At 35.1% G+C, this 17,173-nt stretch overlaps 1 pseudogene; it reads left to right on the forward strand.

The window, feature by feature from the left end:
• The first annotated feature begins 5,970 nt into the window (after positions 1 to 5,970).
• The window catches only part of LOC127153543 (NACHT, LRR and PYD domains-containing protein 12-like), a 30,080-nt pseudogene continuing 18,877 nt past the window's right edge, over positions 5,971 to 17,173 (forward strand).

The raw sequence follows: 17,173 nt of genomic DNA on the forward strand, positions 1-17,173 counted from the left end.
TTTCCATGACAAGCACATCATTATAATTTAAATTTTGTGTTTTTTTAAATAAATTAAGTCATTTCAAACAACTAAATTCATTAAAAATACACTGTAAAATCTAATTAGTTGGGCTTACTTAAAAAAAGCATGCAAACCGATTGCCTTAAAAAAACTAAGTAAAGTGAAATAGGGATAGTATGTTGTACTGACAAATGCTTAGTTAGTAAAGTTTACTTACACGAGAGCTCTAGTAACTAAAAAATAACTGTAGGGGGTACTCAATCATTTACTTTAGGCTCACACTTAATATAGCTACTCACTGACTCCCAGAGTGCATTGCGGCATGAATAAATTATGCAATTGGTTTGTTTTACTGTTGTTGGTTTTATTGGCTAATTTTATTTACTGACTTGTGTCAGTAGTAACACAACAAAAAGAGAAAATAAAATAATATAATGGTTATTGTCACAATTAAAATTGGATTGTTACCATCGTTGTGATTCACGTGCTGAACGTTGAAGTCTGTGACTTGAGCACATTACCACACCTATTAAAGGACTGTCTCAACCCAATAAAGTTTCTCAAGGTGTTTATGGAGAACAATAAAATTGTGAAAGATCATTAATAAATATAAAAAATACATTAGCTAAAGAATTGAAAGATTTAGCTAACTGAAATATCAGAATTAGAAGGTTACCTTCTAAAAGCAATCTACTTATTACTTTTCTTCCCTTGAAATCAAAAATTATGACTTCATGTCGCATTGTTACATCAATAAGAAGAAAATTATAAGAAAAGCAAAGTTCCAAGTGCCCAACCAAACGGAACATTAATCACTATAATGGTAAGTAAAAAAATAATAATACTAAAAAATAAAATAAAAGTCAGCTTATGTGATGCTCTCTCAAATATATAGTTGTATTGAAACAACATTCAAGATGACTTTGGGAAATGAGTGAAGGTAACTAGTAGAAAATAACTGCAGATTAATAATTGCCACTTCAAAAAAATATCTTTTCTTCTTCTTCTGTTGTTATTTTGCAAATTAACAACATATTAGTGCACTGCTGCCTCTCACTGGTTTATTAATGTCATTGGTTCCTTTGTGGGTACTTGAATATTTTAAGTAAGCGTCACTCAAAGTAGTAAGTAAACTGTTTTACTCGCTTGAAAGTAGCTGTAACTTAATAAAACCTAGTAAGTATAGCAACTAAGTAAAGATAACTAATTATATCTAAGTAAGGTAAACTATTGGATTTTACAGTGTATCTATAGTGAAGCTCATTCTTGCAAAATAAAGTGCAGACAGTAAAATGTAACATCATTACTCATTTTACACATTTCTATTGATAGTTTCAGAGCTGATGTTAAACAGGGTACAAGAATTAAACCCTGATCATTTTGAGTAATATTAATATTATGATCATATTACATTACATTATCTGACATTATGATAATTGTGGCAGAACAAAAACAAACTCTGTGGAATGTAATTCCACTCAAAGCAATTATAGTTTGTGCTACACGGATATATTTTTATATACATTTTTATGTTTATTTCCACCTCTGAGCTCTCATTTAGTTCAGAAAAGAGAAGATCAAGCTTCAATTACGCTGAATAAGCAGCAAAGAAAAATAGAAGACCAAAGATGTTTGCTGGAAGAGGTAATATGCTTTGATCGCTTTCTGAAAAACATTAAAAAAAAAAAAAAAAAAAAAAAAAAAAAAAAAGAAAGTATAGTTATTACTAGAAAGTCAAAGACAGATGGACATTTATTCATTTATTTTATTTATTTGCACTAGCTGAGAACATTTCATTCACATTACAATTAGTGTTTCTCTCAATCTTATAAAGAGACATTTAGACATTTAGACATTTAGTTAATTAGTGTGTGTTGTACAGCTGGCCCGTATAGAACAAGACCTGAAGGAAACCATTCAAAGAGAGGAAAAGAGACAACAGGAGCTGGACCAAGTAAGACGTGAAGAGAATCGGATCCGCTGGAGAAGCCTGTTATTCCTCAGCCTCAACCAGCGTACAGCGAAGTACGAACTTGTGCCTGACCTATTTTATCTCCCTCTCTCAAAAATAAATAAATAAATAAATATATAAAGTATTTATTCATCAAAGAATCCTGAAAAAGTATCACAGATTCAGAAAATAGCACATTAATAATAACTTAGTATAAAATTAGCACATTAGAATGATTTGAAGGATCATGTGGCACTGAAATACTGTAAATCGTATATCCATTTAATGTTTTTATTTTTATTCTTCTTATTTTTATTTATTTATTATTATTATTATTATTATTTTAATGAAATGATACTCTAAATAAGAAACTAAATGGCTAATTCATTCAAGAATGAAGTAAATGGCTCTCTGATCATTCACCCAGTTCATTCTATAGTCTTTGGTCCAAAATGCGGATTCATTTAAAAACTAAACTGTGTCGAGATGCACAACAATTCCGCTATAGCTTATATTTTCTGCAAAATTTAGCAAAAAAATATAATCAACAATATCAACTTCTTATTTACTGAACTGTTGTATAATAGCACATTTAAGCAATCGTGTCATATTGCTCTTGCTCGCTGTGTGATATGTGATATATATAAAACACATATAGGGGCATTTTTTGCACCAATATCTTGAATTTTAGGGCATACCTGCATTTATGGAGTTGTTGCCCTGCAACATATTTGCCAACAGTCAACTATATGAAATATAAGATGATGTACAGATCTGGGGGTGGAGCCAGTGCGTTAACTGCGTTAAAATAATTTAATTGTGTATATATGATTTCTGATTCTGATTCTAGTGATAACAGATTTTCAACTGTTTCACCATTTGTATCACTCTGCTTGTGATATTTCTCACAAACCTGAAAGACCTGAAAACAAAATATTTCTGCAGACCGATTGCCTCTGTGTTTCTTGCTATAGGCCCTGGGTGACAAGCTACTATAAAAACATACCGATGCACATCTATTGCCTTCCAATAGAGACTGTTGTCCGAAATCAGAACAAGAAGAAGAAGAAGACAAGAAGATGAGGAAATTATGATGTTACAGCAAACAGTTACAAGAAAATCAGAGCAGGGAAGAAATACTGATCTTAGAGTCAATCGTAGAGTTGTTTATTTACAAGACCACAATTTGATTTGAACTTTATATGGAATGTTTTTGGCTTGGCAAACTAGACTTCATAATTCAGAGCAAGCTTTTAAAAGATGATTAATCAAGTCAAATTTATAAGTAATTAAAATGTGCTTTAGTTAAGAGTAAGAGCAGTTGTGACAGAGAAATACAGTTCTTTGTTAACGTTAAAATGTACAATTTTAGATTTGAGAGAAAAATAAAGCTGTAAACGACATGTAGAGTGGGACAGTGCCATTATACCACATAAATATGACATTGTGCCTTTAAATAAAGTTTTGTTGACCCAACAGATTACTGTATTACTGATTTCTCATTAAAATGTTTTATTTATAAGTCATATCACCACCTGTGTGAAGTAAATTAGTAAACGTGTGTAAGTGTTGCAGAGATGCTGTACATGGACAGTGTGCCGGTTGACCAGACTATGTACTGTACTTATATGAACATATATGGAAAACTAAGAACTAAAACAGGGGTAAAACAAGTCCAAAACCCTGACATGACTTCCCACGTTCTGCGCCATAACAACTGCTCGGGAGGGGGTGTGCACCCTGGAGGCTGGTACTCAGGTGGATCAGGATGCTCAGGGACCCATAGCGGAACAGGCAGTCCAAAGGGCCATTGCGGTTCGGAGAGCACAGGAAGCCACGGCAGAACCCTCATCTGTTTAACGGATTACTCTTGTGTCTTGCCCTCATATATCTGTTTGCCTATGTTCGACCCTGCCTGTGTTTGACCGTGTCTTTGATTATAAATAAAAGCTTGCCTTTGGATCCATCCGCTTTCCATCTCCCTCACTCCATAACACTACTAGTACACTGTAAAGCTACAATTGTTGAGAATGTGTAGTTTTTGTCTCTCTTTTGAACAGCAGATAGCAACACATGTGTTAACCCAGATTCAGCACTTGGATAGACTGGTTCCTTTTTGTTAGATCTGGGCCAAAAGAAGGCCGTAACAAAGACACATGTCAGCCTCTGGGTAACAACAATGTGAGTTGTAACATCAATTAAAAACACAAAAGCACATAAAGACAAACAGCACTGACACACACAGATATCAGCAATCAGCATATAAATCTCAAAAATGGTGACAAAATATAGCTAATTGGATCAATTGTGACATCTCAAAAGGCTACTAAATGCAAAAATTACAAAATAAATGCATCAACCAAAGTTAGAATGAAAGAAAATAGGACAATTCAGGAGTGGTCCACCCAAGTGGCATCATTCCACACTACATGTGCACCAGATCATCATTCCACATGTGCCAGATGTGGGCCGACACTATGTTGCTATCTGGGTGGTAGTCTGCTTCATTTTTCCTTTTACTTTCACAGGGCAAAAACATATACACTGTTAACATCCACATTGTTGCCACAATCCCCTAGCCTACTCTCCAGTGAGTACTGAATGCACAAATCATACTATTTGACATCTACCATAAGTCAGAAGTAAAATAAAAAAGTACTTTATTGGTGTTATTTCTGTTTTTTAGGATAATGCTGACATGAAGGATGCCCTTGTGAGACCATTATCTGTTATGTGTAAGATTCTTACATGGTGTAGCTCATAAGAATGCAGTAATTAGTAAACTTTGTGGTTTGGAGGGATTGTTTTTTATGCTGGTTTTACAGAGGGTAAAGTTGTTGTATTTTATTGCTGGTCATTGAGTTCTAACAATAAAAATTGAACACTAATCCTGTAAAATTTAAATTTCTGTTAGCTTTACGTTCCTGCAATCATGGAGTGGCGGTGTCTATATCTAATTGAGCAGTTTGAGACAGAGGGGTATGTGTACTAGTTTCTGTACATCTTAGCTTGTTGTTTTATTCTTGAAGTCCCTTCTTTGCCAATAGAAATAACTGACCAAACTGTAGCAACACAGCACAGATGAAAAATGCAATAAAGCATCAGCATAGTCATAAGGCATCAGTCAATCATGCCTTGTCATTGTTTTCATAATCACCTCAGTAAAATTCCCACATGGCAGTACTCACATTCTTGATAACCTGCATTCAAACTATTTAAATGAAATTAAAACGTTTTAACAATGAACCTGCCTGTTTAGTGTCAGTAACTAGAGTAGTCATATTGGGTCAGCAAATTATTATTATTATTTTTCTTATTTTTGGAAAGGCAAGGTCAGTGCCTGTGCTGGTATACACTGAAGATCAGGAGCAGATTGGTTCAACCACAACCACAGTAACAAGATCAAATTCATTATGGATGTCCTTTTTCCAGAGGTAGGTCTCATGTGTTAGCTGTGCTCTGCATTGGGTCAGATTCACATTGTTTTTAATGTCAAGTAGTTTATCTATAATGTGAGACTATTGCTCTAATAATAATTGTTTGTGTGGTTATTATAGAAGAGACATTTTTCATTTTGTTGTAAAAAGCTAAGCATGTGCAATCATACTTGGCTATTCGGGGTGTGATCAATCTCAATTCTTTCTCTGGTATCCATTATATGTGCCCTACTTATTTACATAAGTAGACCAACAGTGAATATCTACAAGTATTTTAATCCGTATTGCTGATCATCTAATATCTTAATATTTATATTTAAATTAACACACAATTAAGTTTTGAGTGTTGATTTAATGATTTCACTGTATATTCTCCTCCCCCTACTGGACGCACAAGGAACAACAGGGGCCGTATATCTGCCTTCTCTAGGTCTGCAGCCTCCCCGTATAGGTATTCTGCCCAACCTAAATTTACTGCCAGGAGTAGCTACTCCCTTAAACTCTTGTCAGGTGACACATGAAAGTGAAACTATGAGGAAGTAAACTACATTAAGAGAGAAAAACACAGTGAGTATCGCAATTTCACAATCATCGTTGAAAGCCAAAATTAATCCAGACTGGATTAAAGCGAAGTACAACAATAAACAGTATCAGATATTTTGAAAGTAGTTTAAATGACATTAGGAGTCTGTAAGTCGTCAGATTCCACCTTTACTTTTGTTTAACACAGTGCTTGTCTGAACTTCTTATGCTGTGTCGGGAAATTGGATTCGGTGTAAATAATGTCAAGATGAAATTGCTTTTCATATGTGCAGGTCATTGCTGTGGACTAACTGTTGAAACAGAGGTGGATTTAAGAAAATTCATAATGATTCATAACTCACTCTGTGGACCGACATCTGTATTTGCTTTTAGATGAAACCATGGCCTACAGAATGAATCTCTCTGAAGAACATGACACACAGATAAAGACAGCCAAGAGGTGAGAGAACTTGAAATGTTTCACATTTTTAATGTTCACAAACACTAAATGCATACTACAACAGCATTTTTGTTTATAGTCTTATTCAAGGGGGTGAATCAGATTTACCTGAACACACTGATGTGTATGTGAGGAAAAAACAACCAATGGATCATTCAGATCTCTGCAGAGAGGAAGACTCTTTTGTTGAGCCCAGGTGAGATATTATGAGTGTCATATATATTGTGGGTGTGTTGCATTATGGACATTGTATGGACTGTTGCTGCTGGATGCAGGGGTGTAAAATAATTGAGCAATTTTACTTAATTACTGTACTTAAGTATTATTTCTTGCAATTTAAACTGACTACTTGTACTTTACTTGATTACATTTCTGAAGAAAAAAAAAAAGGTACTTTTAACTCCTTACAATTTTAATTAATCTTAAAAGTTAAATTGTATTTAAGTTGTATTTTTATTTTAATTGTATTTTTAAGCTAAAAAAAATCATTTTTTTTATATACAGTTTTGATATACAGTGCATTCAGAACATTAACCATTAGAGATTAAAACGTCAAGATTGAATTTGGTTTACCAATCAAATGCATTTATTCTATATTTTACTTTTGAACAGCCTGTGCACATATCTATCAGGTGATCGCTGCGCCTATGTCCGCATTCACCTCTCCTCACTTTGTTCTGGCATAATCTGGAAATGGTACACAATAGAACAATCTTCGATAAGTGAAAAAAAAAAAAAAAAAAAAAGATAAGAGAGGGGAAAACGTACAGTCATGTGAAAAAGTTAGGACAAACTATTGATTGATTTTCCATATCAGGACATCATAAAAAGAATCTGGTCCTTGGCTGGTCTTAAAATTTAGAAAATAAAACTATAAAAGTGACATGAAAAGTGACATGACTTTGCACCGCGTCATTATTTATTTAACAAAAAGAGAGCCAAAAAGGAAAAGCCTTGTGTGACAAAATTAGGACAATTACTGTTAACATTGGAATTAAGAGGGTAACAGCAGTGGCGTAACTTTGTTTAAAAAGTGGGTGGGACAGGAGGGTGTGTTTGGAAATATGTTCATCAGTGATGCTATATCAAGAGGAAAAAAACAGCATATGCTAATAGGTATGCTTTGATGCTGGTTTAAGCTGGTCCTTAGCTGGTTTATCCTGGTCCTTTGCTGGTCAAGGACCAGCTTAAACCAGCATCAAAACATACCTAACCAGCATCCCAGCATCAAAACCAGCATATGGTGGTTTTTTCAACAGAGGAGAGACACATTTGTATTTATTTTGTTTTGCTTTTTAACCAGAACGAATAGATAGCATAGTCTCTGCAACATAATTATTGAAGAGCTCGAGTGTAAACACTGAGCACAAGCTGCACTGAGAATGTTCCATCACTAATAACATTGCAACAAACGTTCAGCATGATTTCAGAAACAAATTCCAGTGCCAGAATGTTTCTTATTTATGTTTCTTATTTGTTTCTTATTTAACAGAAACAAATGTTTTATCAGCATCCGTCCCGCAAGATGTTCAAAAAAATGTGTCTACTCATCTACACAGTCATTTGTGTCTTAAATGAACGTTAATAGTTAAAGATAAAGCATGTGTAGTAGTAGGCTATATGTGATCCTGACATTATATGATGAGATTTTAAAGGGATAGTTCACCCAAAAATTAAAATACTGTCATCATTTACTTACCCTTAAGTGGTTCTGAACCTGTATGAATTTCTTTGTTCACCTCAACATAAAAGATGATATTCTGATGATATTCTGGTTTGTAACCAGAAAGTTTCTGGTCCCCATTGACTTTTTTTTTTTTTCATACTATGGAAGTCATGGGGCCCAGCAACTGTTTGGTTTCCACAGTTTTTCCAAATATATACTGTTGCATTCAACAGCAGAAGGAAACTCATGTTTAGAAAAATAAAAGAATTGTAATTTTTGGGTGAACTGTTCCTCTGAAGCAGCCTAATCGAAAGAACACTGCAGAACACTGGCACTGCAGAAATTCATAGCCCCATAGCCCAGTGAGGTCTTATTATTATTATTATTTTGTAAATCTATATTATTACATGATTTGCTTATTAATTGGTTGCAAATAATTCAATAGCAATATTAAAAAAAAAAAAAAAAACTCCGTAAATTCACCAAATACATAATAAAAATATGAATTATTATTTTATACAACACAAATGGAGGAGAGGATTGACCAAAAGAAAACCCTGACTACTCAAGCAAAAGAAATAAACATTAAAGGGAGGTTGAAACAGTAAAGGTGAAACAGTTTTTATTGCTGTTATGTTTTAGTCTGTGGCAGAATGAATCTCCGGAACCCAGCTGTGTGTCTATGAAAAGTGACCAGTCAATGGATCCTCCAACTAAATTCAGTTTGGAAGAATCATCTGCTGATTTGAGGTGTTGTTTAGTTTACATTATAAAATATATATATATATATATATATATATATATATATATATATATATATATATATATATATATGGGTGTGTTGCATTATAGCATTGTATGGACTGTTTCTGCTGGATGCAGGGGTGTAAAATAATTGAGTAATTTTACTTAATACTGTACTTAAGTTTTTTTTTTTTTTACAATTTAAACTGAGTACTTGTACTTTTACTTGATTAAAAACTATTCTTTTTTTTTTTTTTTGTCTGTTTTGATATACAGTGCATTCAGAAAGTATTCAAACCCCCTTCACTCTTTTCAATTTTATGTTGCAGCCCGATACTACAATTGTTTAAATTATTTTTTTCCTCATTAATCTACACTCCGTAACTCATAATGACAAAACAGAATTTTAGAAATTTCTATGAATTTAGTAAAAAGAAAAAAACTGAAATATCATATTTACGTAAGTATTCAGACCTTTTGCAACAACATTTGAGATTTAGCTCAGTGGCCTCCTATTTCTATTGATCATCGCTGAAATGATTCTACACCTTGATTGGAGTCCACCTTTGATAAATTCATTTGAATGGGTATGATTTGGAAAGGCAGACACCTCTCTATAAAAGGCCTCACAGCTGACAATGCATATCAGAGCAAAAAGCAAACCAAGAGGTCAAAGGAACTGCCTGCAGAGCTCAGCTCAGATTGTGTCGAGGCACAAATCTGGGGAAGGCTACAAAAAAATTCTGCTGCACTGAATGAGAGTACAGTGGCCTCCATAATTTTGGAGAAAGTTTGGCACCTCCAGGACTCTTCCAAGAGCTGGTCGCTTAGCCAAATTGAGGTGCGTTTCCCAAAAGCATCATTAGCCAACTATGGTCGCAAGTTCCGTTGTTACCAAAAAAGTTCAATGATTCTGTGCTTCCCGAAGCCATAGTTCAAATGAACATTCACAAACAGCCATGCAAACTTACATGGTTAGAACTACAGCTTTCGACCTGTGGTTAGAAGCATAGTCTCTTGTTAGTAAGACATATGGGCTTAAAGGGGGCATCGGATGCAAAGTTCACTTTTACATGTTGTTTAAACACAAATGTGTGTTGGTAGTGTATGTACACATGTACCCTATAATGATAAAAATCCACCCAGTGGTTTATATTTATTCCGTAAAAATAATTTCACCTTTTTTAAATCAAGCCGACGATGCACCGTCAGAGGCTGCTCCCACGATAGTTGATTGACACGACCGTCTTACCTTAGACCCACCTTGAATGAGCAGTAACAGTCCGATCACCACTGTTTCGATACTGGAACAGGGACATAGACAAGAATGGCTTCTAAGTGATTGAGGTGTTGTGTTGTTGGATGTAATAATGAACATAGCAGTCATCATTTACTCCTGACATCTGAGCCACTGAAGATGCAGTGGAATACTTTTGTTTGTGAAGGGAATGCGCCTCCCGATCTAAAAAAATGCGTCTATGTTTGCGTGAATCATTCATGATCCAGCTTCACTTACAGCAGAAGTGAGTATAAAGGTTTTTTAATGAATCTTTGAAATCACCTTTCCTAATAACGTGCTAGTTAGCAAGTTTTGTGGCTAAACAAACATCAATGAGGCAAAATACAGCTCAAGTAAATAGGCTCGTCACTCCACAGAGGGAAGAGAGGGGCGGGGTGAGCAGAGCTCATTAACATTTAAAGCAACATCGACCAGAACAGGATGAATTTTGCAGAGCTGATTTTGGCAGTTTTTTACAGCACTATTGAGACATTATAACCAAAGCATGTTATAGACTTTTCATTAAGACCCTAAAGAATTATATCAACTTGTGGAAGATGACCCCTTTAAATAAATTCTGCTCTTGGGCACAGTAAACAAAGCTAACATGCAGTACAATCTAGTTGGAATTGCAGAGTATTACGTAAGAGGGAGCCTGCGATGAATCAAACAAAAAATAAAGTGAAATGACATAAGTAGCATAAGTTATTACTCCACCACAGCATGTGACATCATTAACAACGGCCCTACACTGTTAATCAGCGAGTTACGTCGCTGTATGGGAAACGCACCCCTGAGCAACTAATGGAGAAGGGCCATGTCTAGACTGGTGACCAAGAATCTGATGGTCACTCTAGTTGACCTCCATGATCATATGCAGATGGGAAAACCTACAGAAGGACAAACATCACTCCAACACTCCACCGATCTGGGTTTTATGCCAGGTGTGCCAAACTCAATCCTCTCTTCAGTGAAGACACATGAAAACTCACTTGGAATTTGCAAAGCACCACCTAAAGAACCCTCAGACTCTCAGAAACAAGATTTTCTGGTATAATGAACCTCAATTCCAAGCATCATGTTTAAAGAAAACCAAGCACTGCTCATCACGTACACAGTAGCATCCTAAAAGTAAAGTGTGCTGGCAGCAGCCACATGCTGTGTGGCTGTTTTTCAGTGGCAGGGACTGAGGGAATTGTCAGAGTAGAAGGAAAACTCAATGCACCAAAATCATAGCCTTAAAGAGCATTCAGAACCTCAGACTGGTCAGAAGGCTCACCTTTGACCAGGACAATTACCCTAAGCACACAGCCCAGGCAACACAGCAGAGGCTTAGGGACTTAATGGGACTTAGAGTGGCCCAGCCAGAGCCCTGACTTGAACCCTATTGAACGTCTCTGGAAAGAACTGAAAATAGCTGTCAATCAACGCCTCCATCCAGCCTGACTGAGCTTGAGAGGATTTGATAAGAAGAATGGCAGAAAAAAAATCCAATCCAAGCATGCAAAGCTTGTTGTGTCATACCTCAAAGGACTCAAGGTTGTAACTGCTGCCAAAGATGCTTCAAATAAAGGGTCTGAGTAAAGGGTCTGAATACTCACGTAAATGTGATATTTCAGTTTTTTCTTTTGAATACAGTACTGTGCAAAAGTCTTAGGACACTAGTATTTTCATCAGCTAAAAAATGGTTTAAAGTCAGTTACAGTCGGTCTTTTGCTGTAGTTTGTCAGTAGGAAATATCAGACTACATTTCCAAAAATTCATTTTGCCATTAATCGTAATAATCCAGTGAGATTTTTTTCCGACAAATATAAAGGACATATTCTGCATGACCATATTCTACATCCCTAATCCTACCCAATAACTAAACAACTGCTTTAATAGCTATTAATAAGCAGCAAATTTAGAGTTTATTGAGACAAAAGTCATAGTTAATGGTTTGTGAATAGAAAGAATTGGATCTTAAAATAAAGTGTGACCACAGTTTTTGTTGCTGGTTCATTTTAGTCTGTGGCAGAATGAATCTCCGGAACCCAGCTGTGTGTCCATGAAAAGTGACCAGTCAATGGATCCTCCAACTAAATTCAGTTTGGGAGAATCATCTGCTGATTTGAGGTGTTGTTTACTTTACATTATATATATATATATATATATATATATATATATATATATATATATATATATATATATATATTCATTAATGTACTGTTGTGTATTCAATACATTATTACATATTACATTAATGCATGTTTACAAACATATGCAATATTTTTTCAACTACAGTCAAACACATAAAGGATCAGAATCATATAAAGTAAAGAAGAACTTGGACTCAATTTTCAAGGTTTGTTTTGTGTGTGTGTTTCAGTTTTCATCTCTGGGTAAAAGTAATCCTCTCTACAATAGTCACAATTACATTCCCACTCACCTAATATATCTAATATATGTAAAATATCACATATAGGCCACAAAAAAACTGATTAGTGAGCAATGAAGTAGAGAAGCTGAATCCATATGTAACCTGACTGCTGCAAAAAGATAAACATCAAACAGTCAATCCAGTCAAACTCCCACTTTTAAGTTTGGTGTCTCTTTAAATGCTGATGTCTGATTATTTAGTGGAAGATATTAGCAGGTGTGAATTCAGTGTCCTAAATTACAAATACATTTACTTTAGACTCTTGTGTATTGATCCTTTGGTTCACTTTCTCAATGACTGAATGCAGATTCATTATTTAAATATTCACTATTTTAGGAGCTTGAGCAGAAAATCATCTCTGTGATGAAGAGTGAGTTGAAAAGTTTTAAGAGACTTTTGAGTCCAGATTACCCTGAATGCTCTGAAAGAGACCATTATGATGATGAAGGTCATAGCAGAGTAAAAGAGGGGCTTCTGAAGATCACACTGCACATCCTGAGGAAGATGAACCAGACAGACCTCGCTAACACACTACAGAACAGTAAGAGCTCTGGATCATCAGATTATAGCCTGTATTTTTATTATGAACCTTCTGTCTTCAGTCAGTAATGTTCCTGAATGTTATGACACAATCTAAACTAAATTTTGTTACCAAGTGTTGTTGTATTGTTCTATTTATTCCATTTTTTATCAATTAATTTGTCATTAATCAATAATAGTTGTTTGCTTTGCTCAGAACTGATGCCTGTGTATCAACAAAAACTGAAATCCAGACTACAGGATAAATATCAGAGAATCAATGAAGGGATCTCAAATCATGGAGACTCTGCACATTTGAATGAGATCTACACAGAGCTCTACATCACGGAGGGAGGGAGTGGAGAGGTTAATAATGAACATGAGGTGAGACAGATTGAGACAGTGTCCAGGAGATCAGAGACACAGGAAACACCAATCAACTGCAATGACATATTTAAACCCTCAGCTGGACAAGACAAAACCATCAGAACTGTGCTGACTAAAGGAGTCGCTGGAATTGGAAAAACAGTCTCTGTGCAGAAGTTCATCCTGGACTGGGCTGAAGGAAAAGCAAATCGGGATGTTCATTTCATATTTCCACTTCCTTTCAGGGAGCTGAATTTGATACAGAAACATCTCAGTCTTGTGGATCTTCTAAACCACTTTCACACAGAAACCAAAGAATTTAACTCAGCAGATTATGATGATTACAATGTCATGTTCATATTTGATGGTCTGGACGAGTGTCGACTTTCTCTGGATTTCCAAAACAACCCAAGCTTGTCTGATGTAACAGAATCAGCCTCAGTAGATGTGCTGTTGACCAACCTCATCAGGGGGAATCTACTTCCTTCTGCTCTCCTCTGGATCACCTCTCGACCAGCAGCAGCCAATCAGATCCCTCCTGACTGTGTTGACCAGGTCACAGAAGTACGAGGATTTAGCGACCCTCAGAAGGATGAATATTTCAGGAAGAGAATAAATGATCAGAGACTGGCTGAGAGAATCGTCACACACATCCGATCATCAAGAAGTCTGTACATCATGTGTCACATACCAGTCTTCTGCTGGATTTCAGCCACTGTTCTAGAGAGGATGATGGGTAAAGCAGAGAGACCAGAAATTCCCAAGACTCTCACACAAATGTTCCCACACTTCTTGATCTTTCAGACCAAACTGAAGACACAAAAGTATGATGGTAAATAATAAATGATAGATCCTCATCAGGCTAGAAAGACTATTCTGTCTCTAGGAAAGCTGGCTTTTGAACAGCTGGAAAAAGGGAACCTGATCTTCTATGAGGAGGACCTGAAAGAGAGCGGCATTGATGTCAGAGAAGTGTCAGTGTACTCAGGAGTTTGTACCCAGATCTTCAGAGAGGAGTTTGGACTGCAGCTGGGGAAGGTGTACAGCTTTGTTCATCTGAGTGTTCAGGAGTTTCTTGCTGCTTTATTCAAACTGCTGTCCTTTTCTGAACAAAACACAGGACTAAAGAAATGTTCAGGTCAACACTGACCAGTTTGCTGAAGAGAGAAGTGGACAAGGCCTTACAGAGTGAGAATGGACACTGGGATCTTTTCCTCAGATTCCTTCTTGGTCTCTCACTAGAGTCTAATCAGACTCTCTTACAAGGCCTCCTGAGAAAGACAGTAAGCAGCTCTCAGATCAATCAGGAAATAGCTGAATACATTAAAGAGAAGATCAGGGAGAATTCCTCTCCAGAGAAATCCATCAACCTGTTCCACTGTCTGAATGAACTGAATGATCGTTCACTGGAGCAGGAAGTCCAAACATACCTGAGCAAACCAGGTGTCAGTCGTCTCTCTGGGGTCAAACTGTCTCCTGCTCAGTGGTCAGCTCTGGCGTTTGTGCTGTTGAACTCAGAAGAAGAACTGGATGAGTTTACACTGAGTAAATATGATTCATCAGAGGAATGTCTCCTGGGGCTGCTGCCAGTGATCAAAGCATCTATAAAGGCTGAGTGAGTATTTTACAGTGTCATTGTTTTATTTACTTAATTTTATACAGTAAGCCTGTGTTTCTCTTCACTGTTTCTATATATTTTGAGTTCTTTCTTATTTGACACACTCAGATAACATCTTAGAGTGCTCTGTCAAGGAACAGATGTGTTAAATCAAGTGTTTTTGATAGGAGAGTTTCATCCAGACTGTGCAAAAGAAAATATTTCATTTTTAAAAAATCTCTTTCCAAGAACTACAACGAACGGCTCCTTTGGACTACAGCCTTTTTTTCTGCATACAATGATGTCACAACGCGGTCAAATAGAATATCATTAAATTAAATAATTAAATTAAATTAAAATCTCTTTGAGGACTTGGGATGGTAACACTTTATAATAACGTTCAGTTGTAAGTCATTTATAAGCAATTAGTTAATTATGAAATAATAATTTACGGAACATTTATAAAAGATTACTAAGTAATATGCTAACAATTTGTGTATGTTTTGTTAATTCATTTACAAGTAATTTACAAGTAATTAGTTAATAATTAACTAATCATTTACAAAACATAACTATGCATTCATAAATGATTAATAAGTGATATGTTACTATTTTTATCTATGCTTTGTAGCATTAAGTTATAAATCATTTACAAGTGATTAGATAATGATGAACTAATAATTTACAAAACAACAATGATTAAGTAATATGCTAACAATTTACAAATCTGTCATAAGTTATCTTTAAAAAAATAGCATATCATGAAATAATCAAACAGATGCTTATGGTTAATAAGTTACTAGTTAATATATTATTAATCAATTATAAATTATTGAAATGTCAATCATTAAAATGTTTACCCTCCATTGAAGATCACATCATGAATAAATCATTTATAAATCTTTCTGCATCCCCTAATCTAAAGTGCAAACAATTCATCAGTTGTAAATGTTTTACTCATCATTCGTAGATCTTTCCCCACCAGTGTGTATACCCACACAACCTGTAACTTTTGTAAAGTTTGTAAGTTCGTAAAACATTTACAACTGAATTATTTATTCATGTGTTTAAACAACAGGTTTTGAATATTTGTTATGTGTACTGCAATGTAAGGGCTGACTGGTGAGGGTAAATATGGTAAACACATGGAGTATTTTAGCGCTGTGGACCTGATTTGATCTTCAGTGGAGGGTAAAACTGGTTCACGTTATTACTAGATCCCACACACTCCACACAGAACACAAGTAATTATATTTAATTAATATAATATTATATAATTATTATTATTTAAAAAAGAAAATAGTTTTAGAATAGTTGCATTTTTGTGCTTTTCAACATATCACTTATTAATCATTTATAAACAGTCATGTTTTGTAGTTCATCATTAACTAATTACTTGTAAATTAACTTGTAAATGACGTGTAAATGAATTAACAAAACATACACAAATTGTTAGCATATCACTTATTAATCATTTGTCAATGTTTTGTAAATGATTATTTCATCATTAAATAATAACTTATAAATGACTTACAACTGAACGTTATTATAAAGTGTTACCCTTGGGATTTGACTTGGACTTGCTTGTGACTTGAAAGGAATGACTTGGTTCCACCTCTGGTGAAATCAGTTCATGGGTGGAATAAACATATGGCAGGAGTTTTCCTTTCTGACCCCTGGACTTTACATATCTGCCAACCGTTGGGTCAAAACAACCCAATAGCTGGATTTGTCATTTTTTAACCCAATGCTGGATTATATTTAAATTTTACAGAGTTTGAAGAACTGGTAATTCCTGTATAATGTTTATGAAAAATGGTGCACTTTATTTTACAGTCCTACTTCCATATACTTATGTACATACTGGTGTATGTACCTATTAGTTAATGTACAGTATAAGTTAAGCGGTACTCAAGTTGGGGGTATAAACTTGGACCAAGGTACTTATTGAGTAATTGATAGTAAGTGCTATTGCAGTTAACTTGCCTTATCTTTAACAGCACTGATTCTCTTAACTAATTGGTCCAATAGGGATTTTTGATTATGTACATTCCTAATAATTATGTGTGTAGACAGATTTTATTTTGGAATTATACAGTAGCTACCAGACTCATATTTCCATTTGTAACTCCCTGATTGTCATGTGTCAATATCCCTTTTTAAAAGGACTGAGCCTGCTAAGTATTAACACTATGCAGTGCTGCACAGTT

Source organism: Labeo rohita, chromosome 22, assembly GCF_022985175.1.
Source record: "Labeo rohita strain BAU-BD-2019 chromosome 22, IGBB_LRoh.1.0, whole genome shotgun sequence".
In the NCBI taxonomy this organism is placed as follows: domain Eukaryota; kingdom Metazoa; phylum Chordata; class Actinopteri; order Cypriniformes; family Cyprinidae; genus Labeo; species Labeo rohita.